Consider the following 12,140-nt stretch of genomic DNA (forward strand, 5'->3'; position numbering starts at 1 on the left):
AAGCTTTTTCCAGATGAGCATTGAAAACTTGTGTTGGCAGATTCTGTAGGTGAGATTGCCATGGAAAGGGCTGCAGAGGGTGTTTGTGTCCTTTTAAAGATACATGGACGCACAGAGATGGATCTGGAGAAGCACAGCTCGAAGTTGACATTGGCAAGAGCTGACAAAGCCCAAAGACGTGCTGGTATAAGGCCTTGGTGGGGCTCAGCTCAGCAGTGAGGAGGCTGCAAATGGGTGAAGCCATGGCAAAGCACACAGCGCTCTGCCCTGTGCTCTTGCTGTTTGCTTTGGATCAGCTCTGTGCATACTAGGGCCACTACAGCTCATTAATCCAGCCAAGAGCTGGACAGTTACCTTGTGGGCTAGTGAGGAAGCACTGGCTTGGGGAAGAGCTCAAGGAGAGGAGGGGAGCCTGCATTCTCATGCTGCTCAAACAGATCGGGAGGAAGATCTGCCCAATGCTCATCCATAATGAAATTAATTTTGGAAGGCAACAGCTCTTTTTGAGAAATCACTCTATTTACAAGAATGGGGATTTTTTATTTTCAGTTTTGCTTTTGTGTTCTTTGTTACTAGCAGTTTCCATTTTAGCAGTGCTTCTTGGCAAAGCAAGTGATAAATACAAACTTGAGTTACACCCATGCTTTGTTTTAGCAGGCACTTCCAGCTGGGCACTGGGACAGTGCAGTGGTGCCCTTTGGGAAGGTCTCTGCAGTCTTCTTCAGCTCCCATGGCTGGTTTATGATGTGGTGGCACAAAGAGTTTGTGTGATGTATTCGAGGGGCAAAGTGGTACAGTGCTGCACAAGGAGCCTTCGTCCAAGGCTGTGTCCTGAGCTCCCCTTTTGTGAAAGGGCTGGGGTCATTCACATGCTCCTTCCACCACAGCTTAACAACCAAGACTTTTTGAGCCATATTGAAACCACGTTGATGTTACTCCATGCCAGTGCCCAGCTGTATAAAGGACATTTGTCTTATTTAGAGAAATACAGCCCCCCTTCCCCATAACACACTTTGGAGAAAGGTGGAAGTTGGAGCTGGGTAAGTGCACCTTGTGGCTGAAGCGTGAATGCTAAGAGTAGGCTGTGAATTTTAACTTGCTCTTTTAACACAAAAGCTTAGCTCCTAAACTAGGAAACAGCCTTCGTACTCACTGCTATCAGCAAGTTCACTGTTTTCACTATTACAACTGAAATAGGAGAACTGGGTGTGTAATTAGTCAGCAAGGCAACTTATAGCACAATATGTTTGCCATCTTCTTCTGCTAGCTGCTGATGGCTCTACATGTGTTATTTAAATTACAGGATAGCAGAGGACACTGAGTTGCTCTTACAGATCTAAATATGAGGATTATCAGGGTTCTTCCATTGGGATTACCCAAGAGGAGAGATCATGGCCAGGACCCTTGCTGGGAGCGGAGACCCCCGGTGTGCTCTGCAGATTTGCAAACAGCTGTATTTCCTTTTCTTCACTTTGTCTTTTTAAGACACAGTTGCCACTGCTGACAAGGAAGGGGTGCTGGTTTTAATTTTGAATCAGTCAAAACTGATAAACTACCCAGAAGTAATGGATGTGCATTTTGAGCACCCCTCATAGCAGTCTGCCTACAGAACCTACTTTCAAGCAGCAATTTCCTCATCTCTCAAGATATCCAGAGAGTAGAAGTTAGAGATGTTTTATAAATATTCCACACATAACCTGTTTTTTTCCAGGCGTATCCTTTTTCTTCACTCAGAAATGTTCTCCAGGGTCATCTGAGGCTGTGACAACGTGCAGAGCATCCCTCAGCAGCCTGCTGAACCTGCAGAAATCTCAGATTTACACCATGTCCATCTTCAGCAGGAGTCAGATTATTTGGGATTTGCACACATAGTCCAGAAAACTGAGGCATACAGGTTTGGCAAATCAGATGGATCCTGCATATGTGCCTTCACTATATGCATGCATGTATTGTACAAGTGCTTATATTCCTAGCTTGAACATTGTGAAGAGAGAAATGACGTTTCTAATTTGTAATTTTTTGGTGCTTATCTTGTTATAAGCGTAACATGCACTTATTCCAAATAAATAATTTGTGTTTCATTCCCAAGGGAGCACAATAGCTAGGCAGGGACAGCAGATTGCAGATAACACGCTTATAATCAATTAGCAGAACAATGCAGTCCTCTGAAGTTTTCTGCAAAGCGTTCAACTTATAAACGTGCACAGAGACGAGGGCAGGAGCTGAGATCTGAACCTGGAGGGAAGCTATGGCAGCAGGAGATATAAACTGGCAAGTGAGGAAGTTTTGCTAAGAGGAAAAAGCAGATGAGAGCACATTGTTAAAAAAAATCCCTTTTCAAGCCTGGCTTCCTGCCTGGAGATTTGGCACTGTGGTTGTTTTGAAAGAAGTCTGTCAATTCCCAGTGCAGTTCCTGAGCTCAATGACTTTCCATCTGGTGGGGCTCACAGAGAAATCCCTTGCTCTCCACCAGATGAGTATCTCTGCCTGCCACGGAATTCAGGCTCCTTACAGAGCAGGACCAACGTATATAGGAGTCCTGATGTAAGTCCTGATGTAGGTTAGCAGTGCTCTACCTCCACTCTGATGTGTGTGTTACTGGGTCTGTCCCTTCCCTCCTTAGGGACAGCCCAGGTGTGAGATGTCCTTGGGTTGACATTCTCAAGCCCTACAGCTCCTGCCACCGCTCATGACGGAAGGAGAAGAAATCATTCTCATGGATGCTTGATCTAGCAGTTGTTTCTTTAGACACCAACTGCATCCAGCTGATGAAGGTGTGTGCTCTGGGACAGATCTGCGAGCCCAGCACTCCAGAGTGCTCCCTGGGCTCCTCTCTGGGTGGTTTTTCTCTAACTTCAGCCACACCATTCAGCCTTCCTACCACAGAGTGTCTCTGTCTTCCAGGGGACCACCAGGCGGAAGAAATCTCAGCACCCATTTCCTCCACAGGCAGATTATGAAGAATTCATGCTTGAAGAGCACTTTGAGAGAACTGAGTTTTAAGACTGAATTATTGAAGCTTTGACAAACCTTTTGTGTGTGTGTGTGTGAGAATTACTCAATACATTGACTAATCGGATAACGTACATGGCACTGCTCCAAACTTAAAGCTTCCATGTCTGCATAGGTATGAATGTGCATGGGTGAATGTACAGCTACCATTAAACACACATATATATCTGAATACCTGTACACAATGTACAGTAATCCTCAGTTTTGCTGCATTTAGCACAATTTTGCTTAATGTGTTTTACATACCCATGATGATATTCATCCCTGATGGAGTACTGCTGTAGTTGAATCAGCTGTCTGTTCAGCACATAAGACACCTGGTATTTAAATTCCTTAACATAGACAGTATATTTCAGATAAAGGCAGCTCAGTGTTTGGTGAGCACGCAGCTCTCCAAAATTGCCATCAGGTTACTTTGCTGGTGCAGAGGCTTGATGTATGTTCAGCATGGGCTTACAGTACCTGCAGACTATGCAGTCTTTATAACATCTATTGCATTCACCTTTATCTTTTTCTCACATTCAGGCCGATAGAAAGCATCATGTCCAAGCTGGCTTCCAAAATTTCTCCCTAATTTCTGCTCTTTGGTGGGGTCTCAGCAGTTACTGCAGAAGGTGAATCCTGTGAAGGTAAGAGGAAACAAGGGGGCTTTAAGTTCCAAGTGATCTGGATTGAGATGTGTTTTCTGGGCAGAAATGTTGAACACAATAAAGCATTATCTCGAGCTAAAGGCTTAAGGTAAAGGTTGCATACTGCTTAAGACACCATATTAATCTAACAGCATCACCAGTTTTGTGTAGCTGCAGGAGTATCTGTCCTTTATCCTACGCAGACAGCATCAGTGAAAGGTCAGCTGGTGGTCAGCATCGTGCTTCGCTGGGTCGGCAGCACAGCTGAATGTTGCCAGGAAATGAACATTTGTACGGCCCGAGGAGCATTTTTAAGGTATGCGTTATCTGTTTGTGAAATCCACTTTTCCAAAAGCAAAATATTTATGTCTGAAGCTTTTATTCCCAGTCATGGCAATGCACTTCCCTGCAACTCTGCTCCGTGTTGTGAGTGCTCTGAGTGGAGGGAAAACAGCTTGATGCTTGGGCTGTGCTCCTGGCAGCTGTAAAAACCGAGTCATAACTTGCACACCAAGTGTTGTGAAATCTCTGACACTGGATGAACGTCGAACAGCTGGATTTCATCCTTTGCAACACCACTTTTTGACTGTAAAGTAGTGCTTATGGTAGTGCTACTTTGAACTGAAGATTGTAAGCTAAATGAACAGGGGAGCAAAGATGTCTGTGCACTGGAGGCACCAGCAGGCACATGCACAAAGACCCCACTATGTAGACATCCCCTGCAGAACCACAGAAGCAATGCAGAGGTGTGCTTTGTGCTCAGAGACACAGCCAGCTAAAGGGATTACCTTCAGGCTGGTGAGAAACATCACACCCTTTGGGAGCTGGTGGAGAGAGTGAGTTGTTGCAGGAGCCCTGTCACTGCAGAGCACACCTGTATGCTGACACAGAGTAGAAGGAATGACCTGTTGATGCTGAAGGAGCCTGCTGTGTGGCTCCCAGCTGCTTGCTCCCATGGTTTCCCCTGAAATGCCTTTCCTTGCCCTGTGCCAGCACTGCATGCACACCCACAACAAGTAATTCATTTGGTGCTTCTCTCCCTGCCTGGAATTTCCACAAAAGTTTTGTTGTTACAGCTGATGGTTTTGGGGTTTGAAATGTGTGCAGATATCTTTGGGATGGCACGTTGGATTCAATCCTGCCCTCATTCCAATTAATACCCAAATTCACATGAAGTGCAGCAGGAACAAGCTTGTTTTATGGCGGACAGCCTGGAAACACTGTACTAAGCAGTGTGGCTTTCCAAAACTAGATGTGATTAACAACACCGCTGTAGTGTTTTGTTAGGCTGGAAGGCCAAATAGTCTGTGGAGAAGCCAAATACAGGCATGTTTTCTTTATAGTCAGCAAAAATGCTTGAAAACCTGCTGAACAGCTGCCAGGCTTTTGGAACTCTGAATGCAATGCACACACAGTTGGGTCAACTGTCTACCAGCATTAAAAGTGAAGCTCTCTCAGAATTAACAGAAATATTTGAAATAATGCCAGCAGAAAAGGTGACCAGCTGTGTTGCAGCTGCTGCACAGAGCCCTGGGGAATCAGGCTTTCCCAAAGAAACCCTGGAAGCTTTGCAGTGTTGATAAATAGCTGCTTACTTTGTCTTCATACACAAGACTCAGGCAGATGAGCAAATTGCTCTGTCACCATGAATGCTGGCACTTTCAAAGTTATTTACTCTGGTGAGAAGTGCAGATCTAGTAGGAAGGAAAAAAAAGCCACCTAGGCTCAAGGAAAAATGTGTATATTTTCTGTTTATTTCACCTTGCAACTGACATGGATTTAGGAACACAGCTGTGGCAATGCATTTGTATGTTTAAACCCATAAGGACTATCCTAACCATAGAGAGTTTACACTCCAAATGCACTCCTGTGTGCGTACAGAGTGCTGTGCAGCACCAGTGGAAATTGTGTGATGGTTCACTTCTGCAGGAGGTGCAGGGCTGATGTCCGAAGAAAACAGCTGAGCACAGATGGGCAAATGTGTTGCTGCTGGGTTTGTAGGAAGGCCTTTGGTTCAAAAACCTTATACCAATTTCACCTACAATCAAGGAAGGAGCTTTCTTAATGCAGATTCCCCATCAATTTCTGACAAATGTTGGGAATAGAAAAGTACACCCACCAAGATGGCTCTGCCCAATTGCTATTCCTCCTCGATCTGCCTGTTATGAGCTTTCTCACACTAGTGTGAGATGCTGATGTGGAAGGGGATACTGTGGCTTCAGTCCTTCTTGACATTCGGGATGCACTTCCCAAGCCTCTTTTTCCACCCTGCTGTGTGAAATCAATTTTGGCAAAATCTTGAGAGAATTAAACTGCAATGGAGTGATCTCTTTGCTCAATTCATATTTGCTGCCTGCCTGATTTATGTTGAGAAGAGGCACTTGGGCATGCCAATTATCCTGTCTTTTATTTGCCTTGTGCATTGAGCCTTTGGCTACTAGAATTAAACTGGAAAATGCAATTAAAAGCATTAGCTGTAGCAAGCATACCACAAAATATCATTATATGCTTGACAATGTTCTCCTTCATATTGTTAATCCCCCCAGATCTACCTGCGCTATTAGATTTCATATATGGATTTTATTTTTCTCAAAAGACTAAATTAATTGGGATGAGCAAGTTGTGCACCTAATTGTGTAAGGAAAGAAAAGGAAGATGTCACTGTACTGAGAACCTCTTGGTAAACAGAGTCTCAGCTGGAGAGCAAACATTATTCAAGCTTCAAATGTTTGTGGGTACCGAGATGATTTATGCTTGGCTTGGCACACCTTGGAAGTTACTGTGTATAAATGAGGTCTGTGGGTCTTTGAGCAGTGCATACCAGGGCTGAACGCTGGGGCCCTTCTCCTCCCTTCCCTCCCAGGTGATGTTCAACTGATCTGAATGCATCCATCCTACCACACACGCAGGTACCAGTGTGGGGAGCATGTGCTTGTGAGACACGCTGCTGGTGTCCTTCAAGGAGCAAACTTAGACGGAAGACAAACTTCCCTTGCTCTTCATTCCCAAGATAAAATAGACCATCATAAAAAGCAAAATTCTGACTCAGCGTGCAGTTACAGTAAGTTGAAAAGGCAAGAATGCACCAGTGTTGAACACAGCTGCCAAATTCCTGTGGTTATTTCCCTGCAATACAGTCTGAGGAGAAAATCAGCAAAGATAAAATAGGCTGAGATGGTATTAACCCTGTAAAGTCTGCAAAGTCAGGTTACTGGCTTTGCCAGCGAGGATCCAAGAATGCTTGATTCTCATACCACTAAGCTGCATGGCCTTCCTTATGGTGAGAATATATGTGAGTCATGTAAGTGCATGCATAACACCTTTAAAAGACATCTCATGATCTCTGATAGAAACACTATTGCAGGAAGGAGTTGCTGTTTCCTTATTGCAAAGACCTGACAGAAGTCCTGCTCACCTTCAGTTTAAACCTTCTCTCTACCTGTGCGAGGAGGAGTTCCACAGAAAATAGATGTCTAAGGCCCAAAGGGGTACATGTGGAAAAAAGAAGAACAAAGGAGAATCGAGACAGGCCCAGCTCACTGGTGACGTGCTATGCCTCGATGTGTGATGACAAACAGGAAGGCTGGCAACTCTGCAGCAGTAAAACAGATTGAACTGGAGAAATGGCAACTTTTTGGCTAGCTGGAGCCTGCCAGGAGTGGCGATATCTCACTGCGTGCTGTTGGATTGCAACATTTCGCCTGTTTCTGTTGGTCCTTGCAGCCTATCAATACCTGAAGGGAACCTACACCCAGGAGGGGAGTAAACTCTTCAAAAGGGCTGACAACAGCAGGACTAGGGGAAATGGATCCAAGTTGAAGGAGGGAAGATTTAGGTTGGATGTTAGGGGGAAGTTCTTTACTAGGAGAGTGGTTAGGCCCTGGAACGGGCTGCCCAGGGAGGTTGTGGATGCCCCGTCCTTGGACGTGTTTAAGGCCAGGTTGGACGGGGTCCTGGGCAACCTGATCTGAATGTGTATGTTTGGTGGCCCTGCTAGGCAGGGGGGTTGGAACTACATGATCCTTGGGGTCCCTTCCAACCCGGGTGATTCTGTGATTCTGTGATTCTGATTCTGTGTCCTAACGGGAAGTATAAAAGGCTGGATAAGCCTGCCGACTTTGCCCTGCTGGACTCATTTCACTTAATGTTTATTGCTCAAGATAGATGAGAGCAAAAACATAAATGAAACTTTCTTCGCTCAGGGGAAACAAAACTTACCTGACTGATACAATCACCCAAGGGTTCTTTGCCATTACTCTGGAGGAGGGATGCAGCTCCAGGAGGGCCCATGGCTGGGTGTATGTGCACACAGGGGCTGCAGCCAGCTGCCCATGCTCGGCCACCAGCCTCGTGTCACCTGGGAAGTATTCCTGCTTCACTGAGGGCTCATTTCTTTATGAGCAGTTCGGGGAAACAAGCCTAGTGATAGGGCTGAGCAGATAACCAAACAACAGGCCTGTTTTCTTCTGAGTTTTCCTGATTGTTTTATTGGTCTCTGGGAAAGCAACAGGTCAGAATGCTTTGAACATACCTGCCTGCACTGCAGTTCGCCTGTTGGGAAAGGTTATGGCAAGATCCCAGTCTGTTTCTATTGTTCCAAGCACTGCTCGCCTTGTGCTGGTGCCAGGGGCTCCTTCACACGCAGATTAGATGAGGTAATTATCCGTGCACCGGCAGAAGCCTGAGTTTCTTGTGTTCCTGCTGCTCCCTCACAGTGACAAAGCTGAGGAGACCCCAGGTCCTCACGTGCCCCATGGCTGGGAACAGCTGGCTGCTCGGTCTGGGGACTCCGTCAGCTGCAGACCCACAGCTCCTAAAACAAACAGGCTTTCTCTTGGCTGCAGCAGGCTGTAGCTAAAGTCTGAATGTGCTGATAATTTCTTCCTTAACGATTAGTGAAGTCTCTCCAGCTGCTGTGAGGAGTAGGGTACTTTCGGAGGGCTTCCAATGCTGCCAGGCTTGGAGCATTTTCAGTGTTGTGAACAGTCAAGGAGAAAAACAGCAGAAATCAGGAACCTTGCTTGAACAAACTGCTGACAGTGAGATGAGCTGCCCTGTGCAGGGCTGGGCTTAGGTGGGTACATGCAGAGGAGTGCAAGAACTGCTCCTGCACCAGCCTCAGCTTGTAGGTTCAATAGAGAGCAAGCCAACACCCTCACAGCTCTGCATCAGAGCTCATAGAGACTTGGCACTTGTACAAGCATTGCTGAGAAACTAACAGCGATATTGGGAGGTGGAATTCCCCTCTCCAACCTGTGGTAAACATCCTCAGCCTCCCATTGCGCCAGGTCCCATGCTGCTGGTGGGAGAGCTCAGCGCAGCTCAATCCCACTCGTGCTTCTGGTGTTGGTTTTTAAACCTTCTCCTGCAGTGACAGTCTCCTGGATCCTGAGACTGACAGCAGTGCTGCTCACAGAAAGGTTTAGGCATTAACAGGAAAAGCACCTTCTGCCTTAACTAGTTTTTCAGCTGGAAAACAGAAATTTGATTACAAATCCTGGTACTGATATTAACTTTTAATGATTTCTATGTCCTGACTTGCTTCACAGGCCAGCTGGTTTTGCTTCCAGCTCTGCATACTGAGTCACATGGGGTCAGGCTGAGGCGGACACCTGCAAGTAGAGTGACGGATTGGAGCTGAGTTAACCAAGCTGCCCTTTGCTGATTACAGAGTGAGTAAACAAGCCTGTTGAGGAAGTGTCAGGAGGAAGAGCATGAAGCTGAGTTTGCTTTGGTGGGCTAACATGCAAATAGCAGGTCCCCTGCTTTTCACAGCTCAGGTGATACTGTTCTAAGCAGGCAGAAGAGAGCAGAGTGGTCTCTGCTGAGGATAAAGGTGTATTTCAAAGCAATGCCAAGAAATACATTACAATTAGAATGTACATTAGGAAGGCCTTAAAAACTGGGATGGGTAGCTGATATAAGTATGAACTTGCACCTGCCTCAAGGTGACATCTCTTTTAGTTCTTGCTCAAACCCAGAAACTCCCTTGGAAATGCCATCAGGTGAGAAGATTACCAGCCTAAAAAATCAGGCTGATGGCACTCGCTGAAATAGGTGGGAAGAAGCCAAATTTATGCTAACAGTCTCACCTTATTTGGAGTGAAAGAAGTATTATAAACCAAGAATCAGTCTATAATCCTTAAGGAAGTGGTTCTAGGTTTGTTACTGTTGCAACACATATAGTGCATGTATGTATGTACATACTTACAATAAGTGGTTCCTTAGAGCATGCTTAAAGATAGATGTTGTCTGGAAGCTTCTGTTTCACCAGTGGCCGCATTGTTCAGGGTAAACCATATGATTGCACGGCCACCTTCACCTCTGCAGCTCTGTCACTGGCTCACAGTGCTCTGCTGTGGAGTTGGTGGAGTTGGACAACATGCAGCGGAGATGGGTCTGTGCTCAGAGAGGGTCTTTCTGTGCAGGACGTCCCGTGTGTGTGATAATCATCCACAGTTAAATCCACAGGGTGCTCTCTAATTAATCTTTTCAGCACCGTTTTTTGGATTCTTTTTGGTGGAGGAAGGATGTTGTGAAACCATGTAAGTAGATACTGAAAGTGTGTTTTACAACCCGCAGCATGTTTGCATGCTGGGAATGGAGGTGCTGGAGCAGATGATGTGATAGCTGTTAATGCAACGCAGAGCGTGTACATGTGGCTGGAGTGAAAAGCATCAAAGGTAACTCATCTGATGGCTAAAACAACCCTCAGCCCCACTACTGACAACACCAGGTGATGCTGGCTGCCATGGGCTGCTTTGGTAGTGGGACTCTTGGAAGGGCCCTTGCACTTGCAGCCAGCTGCCTCACACAGCACGGAAAAGCAGAAATAGCCCAGTTTCCCTAGGTTACCCTTGGGGGTTGGAATGCAACCACTTCCAGGGCCACTCACTTCTCTTTGTAGATTTGGGAGACACTGCTGTCTTATTTCCATGCATCCGTTCTTATATCATTGCATGTGAAGGCAATTAAGGCCCTGAAAATGCAGTGCTACACAACCAGGCAGCTCCATCCTGGGAGCAGCGAGGCAGCCTCCCCTTGGTGCACCCACCCTTTTGGTCCTGCAGGATCACAAGATGCACAGACAGCAAACAAGAGACCCAGATGGCTGCACACATCACAACTGGCTTGCAAATCTGAACTATCAGGGACTGGAGTTGAAAAAATCCTCATGATCTGCCAAGGTCTGAAAGAAAATCAGACTCCAATGGAAGAATGGCACTGGTTTGGTTCTGGTTTTTGCAAGAAATCTCAGAGCAAGCTCAGATCATGAACTCTGCACATCATCCATGTGTAAATTCGTGACTCAGGGGCTGGGCAGACACAAGTCTTGGCGCAGTTCCTGCTGCAACGCCGCATTTCTCCTGTTTTCAAAACACGCTGCGCGTTTCCACGTGAGTCTTTGTTTTAAACGCTCCCTCTGCTGGCTGTCGTGTGAATTAGCAGACAATAATTCACACACCTCAGTCTGCATTTCAGCTGCAAAGTTGTGCCTGGGTTAATAGCGAAAAACCTTTTTCTGCATTTCTCTACCGCGCTCTGAATCCCGCAGCTCAATTGCACCGCACCTGTGTTTGTGGGAGAGACCGTTTTCTATTTACACCAATGATTACTGATGGTTTAAATCTCTCATTACAAGGCGTGTTGCCCCCTTGAGGAGCTCTGCCTCTCCTGCATCTCTGGGCTGTCTTACTATGAAGCACAGCAGTTTAATATAATTTCTCCCTTAACAAATGAAGGTCAAGATGGAAGTATTTAGTGTTGGCTCGTTTACATACAGCCAGAAACAAAGTAATAATGATCAAAAGTTTTATAAAAGCAGTTTTAAAGGGGAGATTGTAGCATTTCTATTTGTTTTTCTTTTTTTTTTTTTCCCTCTCTTGTTGTTGAACAGCTGATGAACACTTTGAAATGCTGCAGAAAACTAGGGTGGAAAAAAAGTTAAACTTATGTGAGGAGTAAAAGGCAGTCCTGGGGTATGTTTGTGACATGCTGCTGGAGATTTATGCAACTCTTATGAAAGAAAGAAATGCAGCTGGACTTGTGCCAAAGAAGGAATTAAAAGCAAGCAGAGAACACGTGCTGTTCCTGGAGACAAACAAAATAGCATGTGGTCCTGATCCAAGGAGGCTTCTGAGCGCGAGGGAAAGGCAAACAGGTATGAAAATAGAACTAGGATATGCACTGGATGAAACTGATTTCAAACATATCATCTATTAGCACATAAAATCTGTTTATAGAGCAAAATGAGGGACGTGAGCTCAGCTGCCTGTCCTGGAGAGAGCAACAGCGCTTGTGCAGGCATCGTGCATTATCCAGTGCAAGCAAATGTAGTCAGCATTTATCAGATATCAAGGAAGAGAAGGTCATGCACACAGAGCATGGACACACAAACAAGGCTTCCTGCTCTGCAAACATCCACCCTGGTTTGAATTCAGCATTTTGGGCAGTAACTGTCACTGACCTCTTCTAAGTGAAAACTCCAACTGGAAGTGT

General features: G+C 45.8%; 1 long non-coding RNA gene across 1 annotated transcript; it reads left to right on the top strand.

Moving 5' to 3' along the window:
• Positions 1–2,918: 2,918 nt before the first annotated feature.
• Positions 2,919–11,797, top strand: LOC122185492. The gene is made up of 6 exons (XR_006180884.1): positions 2,919–3,127; positions 3,538–3,641; positions 3,845–3,957; positions 9,191–9,313; positions 10,224–10,324; positions 11,539–11,797. It is a non-coding gene; the product is annotated as an uncharacterized LOC122185492 (long non-coding RNA).
• Positions 11,798–12,140: the final 343 nt, after the last annotated feature.

This window comes from Lagopus leucura, unplaced genomic scaffold, assembly GCF_019238085.1.
Source record: "Lagopus leucura isolate 7727_CA_CO unplaced genomic scaffold, USGS_WTPT01 Super-Scaffold_100029, whole genome shotgun sequence".
Classification (NCBI taxonomy): Eukaryota; Metazoa; Chordata; class Aves; order Galliformes; family Phasianidae; genus Lagopus; species Lagopus leucura.